This window comes from Molossus molossus, unplaced genomic scaffold, assembly GCF_014108415.1.
Source record: "Molossus molossus isolate mMolMol1 unplaced genomic scaffold, mMolMol1.p scaffold_m16_p_4, whole genome shotgun sequence".
In the NCBI taxonomy this organism is placed as follows: Eukaryota; Metazoa; Chordata; class Mammalia; order Chiroptera; family Molossidae; genus Molossus; species Molossus molossus.
The window spans coordinates 27,860,966-27,873,054 of record NW_023425377.1 but is presented as its reverse complement, the minus strand read 5'-3'; the positions used below and the strand labels follow the sequence as shown (position 1 = coordinate 27,873,054).

General features: G+C 38.6%; 1 pseudogene; it reads right to left on the bottom strand.

The window, feature by feature from the left end:
- Positions 1 to 4,126: 4,126 nt before the first annotated feature.
- LOC118643530 overlaps positions 4,127 to 12,089 on the bottom strand; it is a 45,146-nt pseudogene continuing 37,183 nt past the window's right edge.

The following is a 12,089-nucleotide window of genomic DNA, read 5'->3' as shown; positions in this document are numbered from 1 at the left end:
TGGTACATGGGTTGATGCTCAATTACTGAGCCACACCAGCTGGTTGAGTTTTTTATTTTTCTTTGCTTAGTTTCTTTATCTACCCTGCCCCCAGACCCCTCCCTTCTGACAGCTATCACTCTGTTCTCTGTATCCATGAGCCTGTCTCCACTTTGTTTGTTAGTTTATTTTGTTCATTAGATTCCACACATAAGTGAAATCATATGATGCTTGTATTTCTCTGACTGGAGTATTTCACTTACCATAATACTCTCCAGATCCATCCATGCTGTGGCAAAAAGTAAGGTTTTCTTCTTTTTACAGCTGAGTAGGAGTAGTATTCCATTATGTCAATGTACCACAACTTTTTTATCTACTCATCTAATGATGGGTACTTGGGCTGCTTCCAAATCTTGGCTGTTGTAAATAATGCTGCAATGAGCATAGGAGTGCATATATTCTTTCAAATTAGTGTTTCGGGTTTCTTTGGATATATTCCCAGAAGTGGAATCGCTGGGGTTAGATGGCCAATAGGCGTAAGAAAAGATGCACAATGTCATTAATCAACAGAGAAATGCAAATTAGAACCACAATGAGATATTACCTTACACCTGTGAGAATGTCTGTCATCAATAAACGAACAAGCAAGTGTTGACAAGGATGCAGAGAAAAGGGAACCCTCATGCACTGTTGTTGGGAATGCAAATTGGTGAAGCCACTGTGGAAGGCAATATGGGGTCGTCTCAAACAATTAAAAATAGAACTGCCTTATGATAATTTAAAATAAGTGCAATTAGGATTTTAGTGAGAATTAAATGCACTTTACATGTAAAAAAATTAGCATGATGTTAAATACATGCAAAATAGACATTCAGGAAATTTCAGTTCCCTTCTTTTTCTTCAGCATCGTATAGGTCGGATCACTTTCTTCTGCATTCTTTTCTTTCTCTTTTGCTAAGTGGGGAGTGTGGGTGTAAAAGTATGCGTTCTGACATGTAGCCTGTCAAAGCTTGGTGTCAGTAAAACCTGATCTGGTCATCTAGGGTCAATTACTTCACCTATTTGAGCCTTGGTTTTCTTCATCAAAACATTAAGGAGAGACACTGTGTTTATATTAAAATTTTAATTTTATGTTAATTTTGTTCAGATTAAAATTTTTGTCTAGTCTCTGACTCAAAATAAGAATTAATTAGTTTGCTACTATTACAACCAGCAAATATTACATGGCTGGTTAGTGATATAGTTAAGTCTACTAAGATTAGGAGCTATTATTTATGAGTATTTATGTGTCATGCACTGTGTGAAATTACATTTTTTATGTATTATCTCTTTTCACACTCACAACGTGGTTGTTAGATAGTATCATTATCCAGTTTACAGATACAGAAATGGAGCCCTGGGGCCTAAATGAGCCCAGAGATAAACTGGAAGAATCTGGATACAAATCTGTGTGGTTGACTCCAAAGCCCAGTCATTTTTCATCATTAAGTTCTCCTGTCTGCTAGCTTTATGCTCTTTCTTGGATGTCATCCTGCTGCCTTACAAATATATGCTGATGATAGAAAAATGAAATGTTGGCTCTATTCACCAACCAGTGAACGCACTGTCTTGTGACACAGCGATGCCTTTATTTCTTTCCTTCTTCCTATGGGTTGATGCTTATTTTGTCCCAAATTGGAGCCACATGTAGAGATGGTTACTGATGTAGATTTTTTTCTGCTGGAGTCTAATTCAGCCAGTTAGCTCCATCAGTGCTTTTGCATAGAGGTCTGCTTGGAACAAAAATATGACAGAAGTTCATTCAAAAACGTTAAATTCTTTGGAGAATTAGGTCTGTTGCACATGATGACCTAACTGGCAATTTGTTTGGACTGAACAGTGTTTGCGTTTTTAAAGAGCTTCCATGCATGTATGTGTAACCAATGGACATAGACAACAATGCTGGAGAAGGGGCAGATGGGGGGGGGGCGGGAGGAGGGTGTCAATGGGTGAAAAAGGGGAAACATCTGTAATAAAAATAATTTAAAAAATAAAATACTGTTTTGGGTTTGTATAGATAGTTCAGTGAAAAGATAATCAATAAAGCAGTTGCTTGACATTATGACAGGAAATGACCAGCTATTTTGTTTTTACTTTTTTATTGTTAATGATATTACATATGTCTCCAACCCTCCCCCCCGTGCCCACCTCCACCCAGCCCCGCCCTGCTTCTGGCCATCATCACCACACTATTGCCTGTGTCTGTGGGTTATGCATGTATGTTCTTTAGCTAATCTCTTCCCCTTCTTTCATCCAGTCGCCCCCCTCCCCTCTCCCCTGTAACAGCTGTCAGTCTGTTTCATGTATCCATGTCTCTGTTTCTATTTTGTTCATCAGTGTATTTTGTTCATTAGATTCCACATATAAGTGAGATCATATGTTGTATGCCTTTCTCTGAATGGCTTATTTCACTGAGCATAATAATCTCCAGTTCTATCCGTGATGTGGCAAAAGGTAGAGATTGTCTTATGTAGACTATAGTTTTATTCTGTGAAAAGAGAACCTTACACAATTTGAAAACAGAACAGAAATTTTCAGGAGATATGTATGTGTGTGTGTGGGGGGGGGCATGTTGCGAAGGGGGTATATGTTGTTCATTCAGAATTGCTACCATCGGCATTGCCAAAGTCATATTTCATCAGAGTTTAGAGACACCTGAAGACACTGTCTGAAAGATAAGCAGACTATCAATCTCCCCATCACTCCAAATCACACTGGTCTTATATCAGAAAAAGCAAAGCCATTCTATATTTGGTTGCTTAGATCTGCTTTGAAATTTTGTCGGTCAGATAAGGCTTATAAAAAACCTTGTCATAGCCGTCACTGATGGAGCCTTAATTTGAATAAAATTTCTTAATAACATGTATGTTTATTAAAATCTGCTTTAATTAAAAAAATAAAAGTAAATAGAAATTCTGTGGGTCAGGATTCAATAATGTTATGAATACTAATAGAAAGTGACAGTGTACATTAATAATACTTTTGTTCTTTTCATTTTCAAGGTGCAAAGAATTAGTATTCAGTCCATAGTAGCTTAGAGCTTAGGGCAAGGCATCTAGTTATGTCCAAACTATTGCCAGGCTTTAGCTATGTGCAAGGCATTCAGTCTGCTCAGCTTCACCAAAGTGCATTTTTGCCCTTTGGGTGTTCAAAGATATGTCATGTGACAACATTCTCTTGATTTTTTTTTTTCCACCTTAGGCTGAAACGCATGACGTTTTCCTAGTCATTAATATCTATTTTGTGGTTGCAGGCATTCTCCAGTGATGCATGCCGGCGGCACAAGTGCACTTTCATCAGCACATGAATCCCTACCCCATCCCTGCACCATGTTCAGGTTTAAACAGTTCATGGCAGGACACATTACTATGCATCTTACTTATCTTCTTATATTGTGCTGCCCATAGTCTCTGAATAGTGTTTTCATTCTGTCCATAGCTTTGAAAACAGGTATTTTTTTTTAACCTAGATGATTTATTTGGGATTACTTTTATCCATGTATTTTGAATGAATATAAACAGCAGATTGTGTTACTTATTCTTTTCTTTTTTTAAATCCTCATCTGAGGTTATGCTTACAGAAAGGAAGAAAGAGAGAGAGAAACATCAATTGGTTGCCTTCTGTACATGCCCCGCCCAGGGATAGAATCAACGACCCAGCTGTGTGCCCTGACTGGGAATCACACCGTCAACCTTTTGGTGCACAAGATGATACTTAACCAACTGAGCCACTCTGGGCAGGTGTGTTACTGTTCTTTACATTTAACAATTAAAAATAACTAAAACTGATTAGCAAATAGTTTATTTGTAAATACAAGATTTCAGTGACGACAATACATTCACTTGAACATGAGACATTAATCACATTGGAAGAATAGCCCGGCCATTGTGGCTCAGTGGATTGAGCATCGTCCCATGGACCGAGATGGCCCAGTTCCATTCCTGGTCAGGGCACGTGCCCCGGGCTGTGAGCTCGATCCTCAGTAGGGGGAGTGCAGGAGGCAGCCAATTAATGTTTCTCCCTCACATTGATGTTTCTATCTCTCCCTTCCTCTCTCTCTCTCTAAAAAATCAACAAAAACATTTTTTTAAAAAAGAACATACACTTACTAATCATCAGAAAACCTATGGCCATTCAGGCTGTCATGTGGAAATCCAAAATCACCCAGAGGCCAAATCTTAAAGAAGCTTCATCCTCTTACTAGTCCATATGGAATAGGTCTATAGTTCCTGGAATCTATATAATTCCGTAGATGATCACCTTCTAACCAAACATGATCCACTGGCCCATAACTATGGCTTTTAAAGAAATCTGATGGACTCTTGGTGAGGATTTGGTTTCCTTCATTTTGGATCGATCACTTGGGTTTTTTGCAATCACTGTATCACCTCTTTCGATGCTATAAACATGTCGACGAAGATTTTCTGCAAAGACAATATATGAATTTTGAGTTGTAGACGCCACTGATAGTGCAGAACACAAGACAACACCACCAACATATTCAACAGCACGGCGAGCAACACAGCCACACTGAGCAGGAGAGCCAGCAAGCGGAAAGTTTTCCCCAGAGCACCACGGAGTATATTTCTATGTAGACTGTCACCATTGGCCAAAGGTCTGTTCCACAACACATTCAGTTTTTAGGGTAGTTACAGAGCTTCCAGTAAAAGGGCATCTAAAGCATGTGTCGAGCATCTATGGGTGATCCCTGGCTCCAGAATTCCTAGGTCCCCCAGAAGCCCCGAGGATATATTTGTAATGGTGTTCTTCTTCAGAAGCATTTTAGTAATACGAAATGATCTCACAGAATTTGTGAATTAAGAGCCAAAGAGAATGTTGTTTATGTAGAATTTGTTAGCTCTTTGTTGAACCTTAATTTGAATAGAGATGACTACACCAGTCTAGTCAATTTTTAAAATCCCATTACTGGCTTTCTTATGAACACATCTTAACAACTTGTTCGTTGTTGTTATTTGTTGTTGTGCTTAATAATGAGAATTTTACCAGAGAGGCGCGACATGAATTATTTATTGAACAACTTATTATGTCCCACATTATTGGCTGAGCAATGAAGATACAGCAGCAAATAAAATAAGGTTGTTGTAATCAGGAAACTTATGTATTTGTGGAGAAAGGAGACATCTGCTCCCTTAAATGAAGCAGCGAGCCCATTGCTTTCCAAAGAGAAAAAGTTGTAATATCTTTAATGATATGAATATAGAGTTTCTTTTCAGTGTACCCAAAGAGAGACGATAAACCTTATATTTCCACAGCTTTTTAGTAGCATGCGTAAATCCTAATTCAGAAGGGAATGACCTGTTTGCTGCCACGGTTCCGAATACATCCAGTAGCTACAGAATAGATGGGAACATAACACAGCTATTTATTCAACTGTTGGACTAAACTTAAAAAACTTTCTGACTAACTAACTGGATGTTTAAATAGTAAAAGCAAACACGGCACAGTCATGATCAGCAAACTGTCCTAGATCATTACTCTATTAATTTTTCAAACAATTGTTTTAACAGTTCTAACCTAAGTATGTGCTTGCTGCTTGAGCAGTTCAGGTGACAGAATAAAACTAGTAATTAATTATGGACAGTGACCATATTGATTAATTTTCTTCATCTAAAATTTTTGCTACAAGTGTATTTTTGCTACAAAAGTTAAAGGGATAACTAGGTAAATGTTTTGGGTTTTTTTTTTTCTTTAATCCTCACCCAAGGATATGTTTATCAATTTTAGAGAGAACGAGAAACATCGATATTAGACAGAAACATTGATCAGTTGCCTCCTGTATGTGCCCTGACCGAGAATCCAACCAACTTGCAACCTTTTGGTGTACGGGACAATGGTTCAACTACCTGAACATCTGGCCAGGGCTTAGATAAATGTTTTAATAATGGGTAAGCCTAATTTCTTAACTGGTCAAGTTCAGTAGTATTTGATAGCTATAATACTTCAAGACTTTATGGGTAAGCTGTAATTTTACAGCAATTTTGTTTACTGACATGGAATCAAGTATTAAATATGTTAGGAATCTACCCTAATATGATTTCAAAGTGATGCTTTATATATCTAATTTTGAAATTGCCATTTCAATGCAGTCATACACATACACACATATTTGTTAATCCTCCCTCGAGAATATTTTTTCATTGATTTTTAGGTAGAGTGAATGGTGAATGGGAAGATGTGAGGGACGGGGAGAGAGCTAGAGAAACATTGATGTAGGAGAGAGACATCAATTGGTTGCCTCCCGCATGACCCCGAATAAGGCTGGGGATCAAACATGTAACCCAGTTATGTGCCCTTGACCAGAATCAAACCCATGACCCTTCAGTCTTCCGGCTGACACTCTAACCACTGAGCAACTGGCCAGGGCTATGTGCAGTCATATTTTTATATGACATATTACAAGAGTTATTCAGATAGTCAAAACTTGTGTCATGAACACATAAAATGATATAAAATAGGTAATAATGTAGAAATAATAAACACATAAGCAGGTTCAGGATAAAATTTTCACATTGGAGGAGAATTCTAAAAGTTCCTGGATCACACGATTTGGCATGAGCTTTGAAATATTGCTAGGGACAATGATAAGAAGTTCTTAAAAGTAGGCATGTTACAGGACTATAGCAGAAGTTAATTTCTTGACTATTTATAGGTTTCTCCCATCCAAGTACTACTCAGGCCCGACCCTGCTTAGCTTCCAAGATCAGACGAGATCGGACGCGTTCAGGGTGGTATGGCCATAGACTATTTACAGATTTCTGATAGAAGATGAATATTGATGAAATAATCAAGTATATATTGGTAAAAGATCAAGCATGCCTCCCTTATAGTAGTACAATATGTAACGTGTGAATGGTTCATTTAATATGAGACTATACTTTGAATCTATGAAATGGAAAGGATTATTGCTATTAATTGTTTTGGTTCTTGTAGGATAATAAGTATCCCAGAGAGTATTAATATTCTTTGTAGCAACACTCTCACAGTGGAAACATCACAATGTCACAAACTCAATCCTTGTTGTCCTTATAATTACTATCTAAATGGGTGAAAATGAGTTTGAGCATCTGCTTTCACGATCCTGCTGAAGCTGTTGGGCTCACCCAGCCCCTGAGCGCCCTCACTCCACTGCCAAAGCCAGCAGGCTTGAATAGTCCACACAGGGGGTGCCCTTGAGCACCTGGCTCTGGTGGAAAGGGGGAACGTGTGTTTTGAGGACCCGCGAGACTGACTGAGCCTTGCAATCTCACCTTTCTTTCATACTGTCTTATTCTTAGTCAGCCTTTGTCTTTGGGATGGTAAATTCAAATACCATTGCAAAATACTTTGAAGGGAAAAATTCAAACTTTTAAGATATAATTGCTATGCATTTATTACCCTTAGATGATAAATACATAGCAGTTTATTACAGATGGCAATCATTATTTCTGAGTTGTTTGAAAAGGGTCAGATCAGTGACATTCCCCACCGAGATTAATATGACCTCTTCCTGACATAAGTTCAGCCAAACTCCCGCGAAACCTCGTAGTTCTGCTGCAGATGACAGGAGGTCACCAGCGAGAGACATTACCCCAGATTTATTTAATGTGTACCATGGAGGAGGCTGGAAATGACAAACGACAGGAAGGTTTTTATATCCTGTTCACCAGAAAAGAATGTAACCTGTGATAGATTTCCTTTCTTTTCACTGAGAGGCAAGAGACTTTGAAGCTATTATCGGGCCACAGACTACCTGGGGAGCTCTGCTCTGGCCCCAGACTCTGCTGTGTAGCATGAATGCATGGGCAGTGGGGGTCACCTGAGATCACAGAACACAGATATTAATAAATAATAAAAGATAAGGTTACATCAAGGCTGCTCACAGAGCTGGAGTTCAACTGATTTAACCAGGCAGAGGAGGGATGTATTTTTAGTTTCTAAGTAATTCATATATTTCTTAACAACAACCATTGTGTAGAGCCATGGCTGGAAATCAAAGTGGCTTCTGATACAATGGGCAGCACGAATAACCCAATGGCTCAGGGTGGCACAGAAAAGAAGTTCACTGTCATGATAGAGGACACAATTCCCTTGGGCTGGAAAAGAGACTCTTTTTCCCTTCTCCCAGTTCCCAAGAATTAATACCTAAGCATAATTTTTTTTTTTTTTTTTTCTAATTTGAATCTCAGACAGGAAATTGTGTCTTACATGAATCCTGGTCTTTAGGACATCATCATAACACTATCTTTTCAAGTTTGAAAGAAAAGGTATGTAACTGCTATTGTTTTCAAAATGGTTAATGCGACAAATTTATTTTTTAATAAAGTGTAGCTAGAACCTCTGTGTATGGATCAGAGAAAATAAGTGCTTTGAGTAAAGATGTCACTGGATTTTGAGCCAGAAGCTTTGGATTTGAATCCAGATTCTTGATAGCTGAATAAATTAGGGCAGGCCACCCATCTTTCTCAATGTTCATTTATTTTATAGTACAGGTGGTGATCTCGATGTACCTATGTACAATGAAAAACAAACTAGAAAATGCATGTGCCAGCATCGGAAAATGTCCGTAATAAACTTACTGGGAATTTTCTTAGTAATCTGTCCTTGTTTGGTGAATGAAGGTAGACAAGCATGGATTACTGTAAGACTGTCTTCTACGTCTTATAAGAGAGGAGAGATCTGACATTAATTAAACTATTGGTTGACCCCATTGAATTCTTGGAAAAACTAATTTGATCATGTAGGAAAAAAGTCATCTCAAATGTTTTCATGGAAGCAAGTTATAAAGAGATGGGACCACGAGCTAAGGGAGAATACCAAAGCCTTCCATGATAAGAATCCAAAAGACATAAACTCTAATCATTAAGGAGAATATTTGAACCAATTCACAACAAGGTGACAGATGGTATTGTAACATGCTTCTAAATGGCTGCGTTTAAAATATTTTTCCAGCTGTTTAGTGTCTTATAGAAAGAAAACCTGGGTGTGTAGTTAAACAGATAGGTGGGTAGATAGATATTATAAGGAATAACTAAACAATATGCTTGAAAATCCTAAATACATATTCTAGTTAATAGGCACACAAAAATTGGCCAGGGTTCTTTTAGTTACAAGTGACAAAAGCCCAACTCAAACTTTTTAATGCAAAAAGGGATAAAAGGACGGTGGTGGGGAAACTGATCAGGACTGTAACAAGGAGTCAAGGCGGTATTCTGGCATTAGGCGGCAGGATGGGGCGTTCCAATGATGCCATCCGTCCCCCTTCAGTCCCTCTCACTTTCCCTGGGTTCTTCTGTTTTTAGATCTCGCCTCTCTATGGTACAGACATTATAAACTGCTCCAAAGCATTATAAACTGCTTTGTGGGTTTTTTTTGTTTGTTTGTTTGTTTGTTTTAATCCTCACCCGAGGATAGGCTTAGAGAGAGGAAGGACAGGGGAGAGAGAGGAAGAGGGAAAGAGAGAGAGAATCAGTTGCCTTCCATACATGCCTCAACTGGGGATCAAACCCACAACCCAGGTATGTGCCCTGATCAGGAATTGAACCCACAGCCTTTCCGTGCACAGGATGATGCTCAACCAACTGAGCCATTCTAACCAGGCGTTATATTTTTACATGTCATAATCCTAAGAACCCTCTCCTCCATGGCTGCATCAATTATTTTAAAAGGAACACCAGCTGGTTCTGTTTGAAACACTTATTCTTTTTTGCTAGCTGTCCTGGACTGGATGCTGTAATTGGCCAGTCTGGATAAGATGCCCCTCCCTGTGGCTGGGAACTAGGACCCTGGATCAATACCCTCCTTCTCAATAGCACATGGAATGGAGGAGAGGTGGTTCTTAAAAGGGACAAAATAAAAGTAATAGCACTAAAAGTTTACTGTATTTTCATAGACATAAATATTGAGAAAGGAAACAGTGTTTCTTCATTGATGGCATTGGTATGTTTGCATTAATCAGGCCGCTCACTCTTGAGCTGTAATATTCCATTTGGGACATCAGTGCATGCTGACAGCAGCTGGGTTTTTATAAGGAGGTCAAAGCTGGAACACACTGATGTTTTGAAGTAAGGGAAATCAAACAATCCCTTTGCCCCACAAAGGGCCTCATGGGGAGAACCGAAGTGCCGGCTCCTTTTGCATCGGGTGGCAGAGGTCTGACCCTGTCCTTGAATAGCAGGACTTCACCCTCAGGAATGCTCAGTGACTCACCCTAACATACATGGTGAGAGATCAGCACAGCCTCAAGTAGCCTTAAAATAGAACTTTAAAAATGAACAAACGCATTTGGTTTTTCATAGCAATACCCTCTCGAAAGAGTCGAGTGCAGATGGAGTCTATGAACAACAGTGTTAAGATTCATTGACATCAAGAAACAAACACTGATTCCAGATACTTTCATCAACAAGTCAACTTCGTAGTTTCAGATATACAAAATAGTGATTCAACATTTATAAACCTTATAGTGTGATCACCACCCTAAGTCTAGTAATCATCTGTCACTGTGTGAAGTTATCACTATAGTATTGGCTATATTCACCTCCCCCCCAACACCTCTTCCCTCTGGCAACCATCAACTTGATCTATGAGTCTGTTTTGTTTGTTCATTTTTTTTTTTAGATTCCATTAAAATCATATAGTATTTGTCTTTCTCTGACTTATTTCACTTAGCTTAATACCATCTAGGTCCATCCATGCTGTCACAATGGCACAATTTTGTTCTTTCTTATTGCTGAGCAATATTCTGTGTGTGTGTGTGTGTGTGTATTGTGTGTTCTTTATCTGTTCATCTGTCAATGGACAAGATACTAAGATTGCTTCCATATCTCTGCTTATATAAATAATGCTTTTCGAGTTAGTGTTTTTATTTTCTTCAAATAAATACCCAGAAGTGGAATTGATGAGTCGTGTGGTAGTTCTATTTTTAGTTTTTTTTAGGAATCTCCATACTGTTTTTCATAGTGGCTATACCAATTATGTTGCATACCAACTATACTTAAATTTGTTTAAAGAGTCAATTCAATTAAGAAGGCTATGGTGCAGTCATACAAATGAATGCTATTTATAGAAAAATTGAAACCTAGGTGGCCCCAGGGATCAAGACAGCAGGAAGGAATGAACCATTTTTTCAGGAAACTAATGATGGTGTGAGTCCCTCTGACCTATGTTTTGTTGTTGGGTCTCTCTACATGGAGAAGTGGTACAGCACAATGCTGAGGGGCAGCTACTCTCACATTAGAGAGGACTGGGTTTGAATTCTTTGTCACCCCTGGCTCCTTGATCTCAGATATTTGCTTCAATTAAGGATAATAATAGTGTCTAGTATTTTGGGGTTGTTGAGGGGCACCAAAGGGCTTAGATCAAAACCAATATACATTCAAAAGTATTAAGTAATAGTATTAATGTAAGATTTGAAGCCTCGGAAGGTGAAGTCCACATGGTCAAGCATGCCATCTCGAATAATTAAAATATCAAGACCGCACCGAAGGAGAGGGAAAATTTCCCGCGAGAGGGTTATAGTACATTTGTAGAAGGGGTCATGGAAAATGGGAGAAAAATCAGCAAAGTCCACTGCAGGTACCAACCCAGGCAATTTGCAATTTGATTTGAATCCCCCATGTATTTGATCAGATGTGGGATGCATAAGGGCAGTGATTGGATTTCATAAAGGAGATACGGAACATTTGGTGACCTGATGGCAACACTATATTGATACAGAAAAGGTCATCCCAGTATTCACGTCTACACAAAGTACCAGTTTGCGTCAATCTGCTATGATGCATATAAGGAAGTCAAGTGGTACTTGTAAGGCAGTATGAGAAAGCTTTTGTTGACGTATTCAAACTCCATTACATCTATCAAAGATGGGGGGATAGGAGGGCTTGTTTATCACCCATTTCTGGTATCAGTCAACATAGAAAAAACCAAAAAGCACTCTGGGCTAAATTGCTCTGTATCTAAACTTTACTTGTTCATTGCTGATGTCTTGGCTCTCCTGACAAGTTATTGAATGAAAATAAATAAATATGCATTTGATTCTTTAGGGCTTACAAATTTGGTAAATGCTCATTTAACAT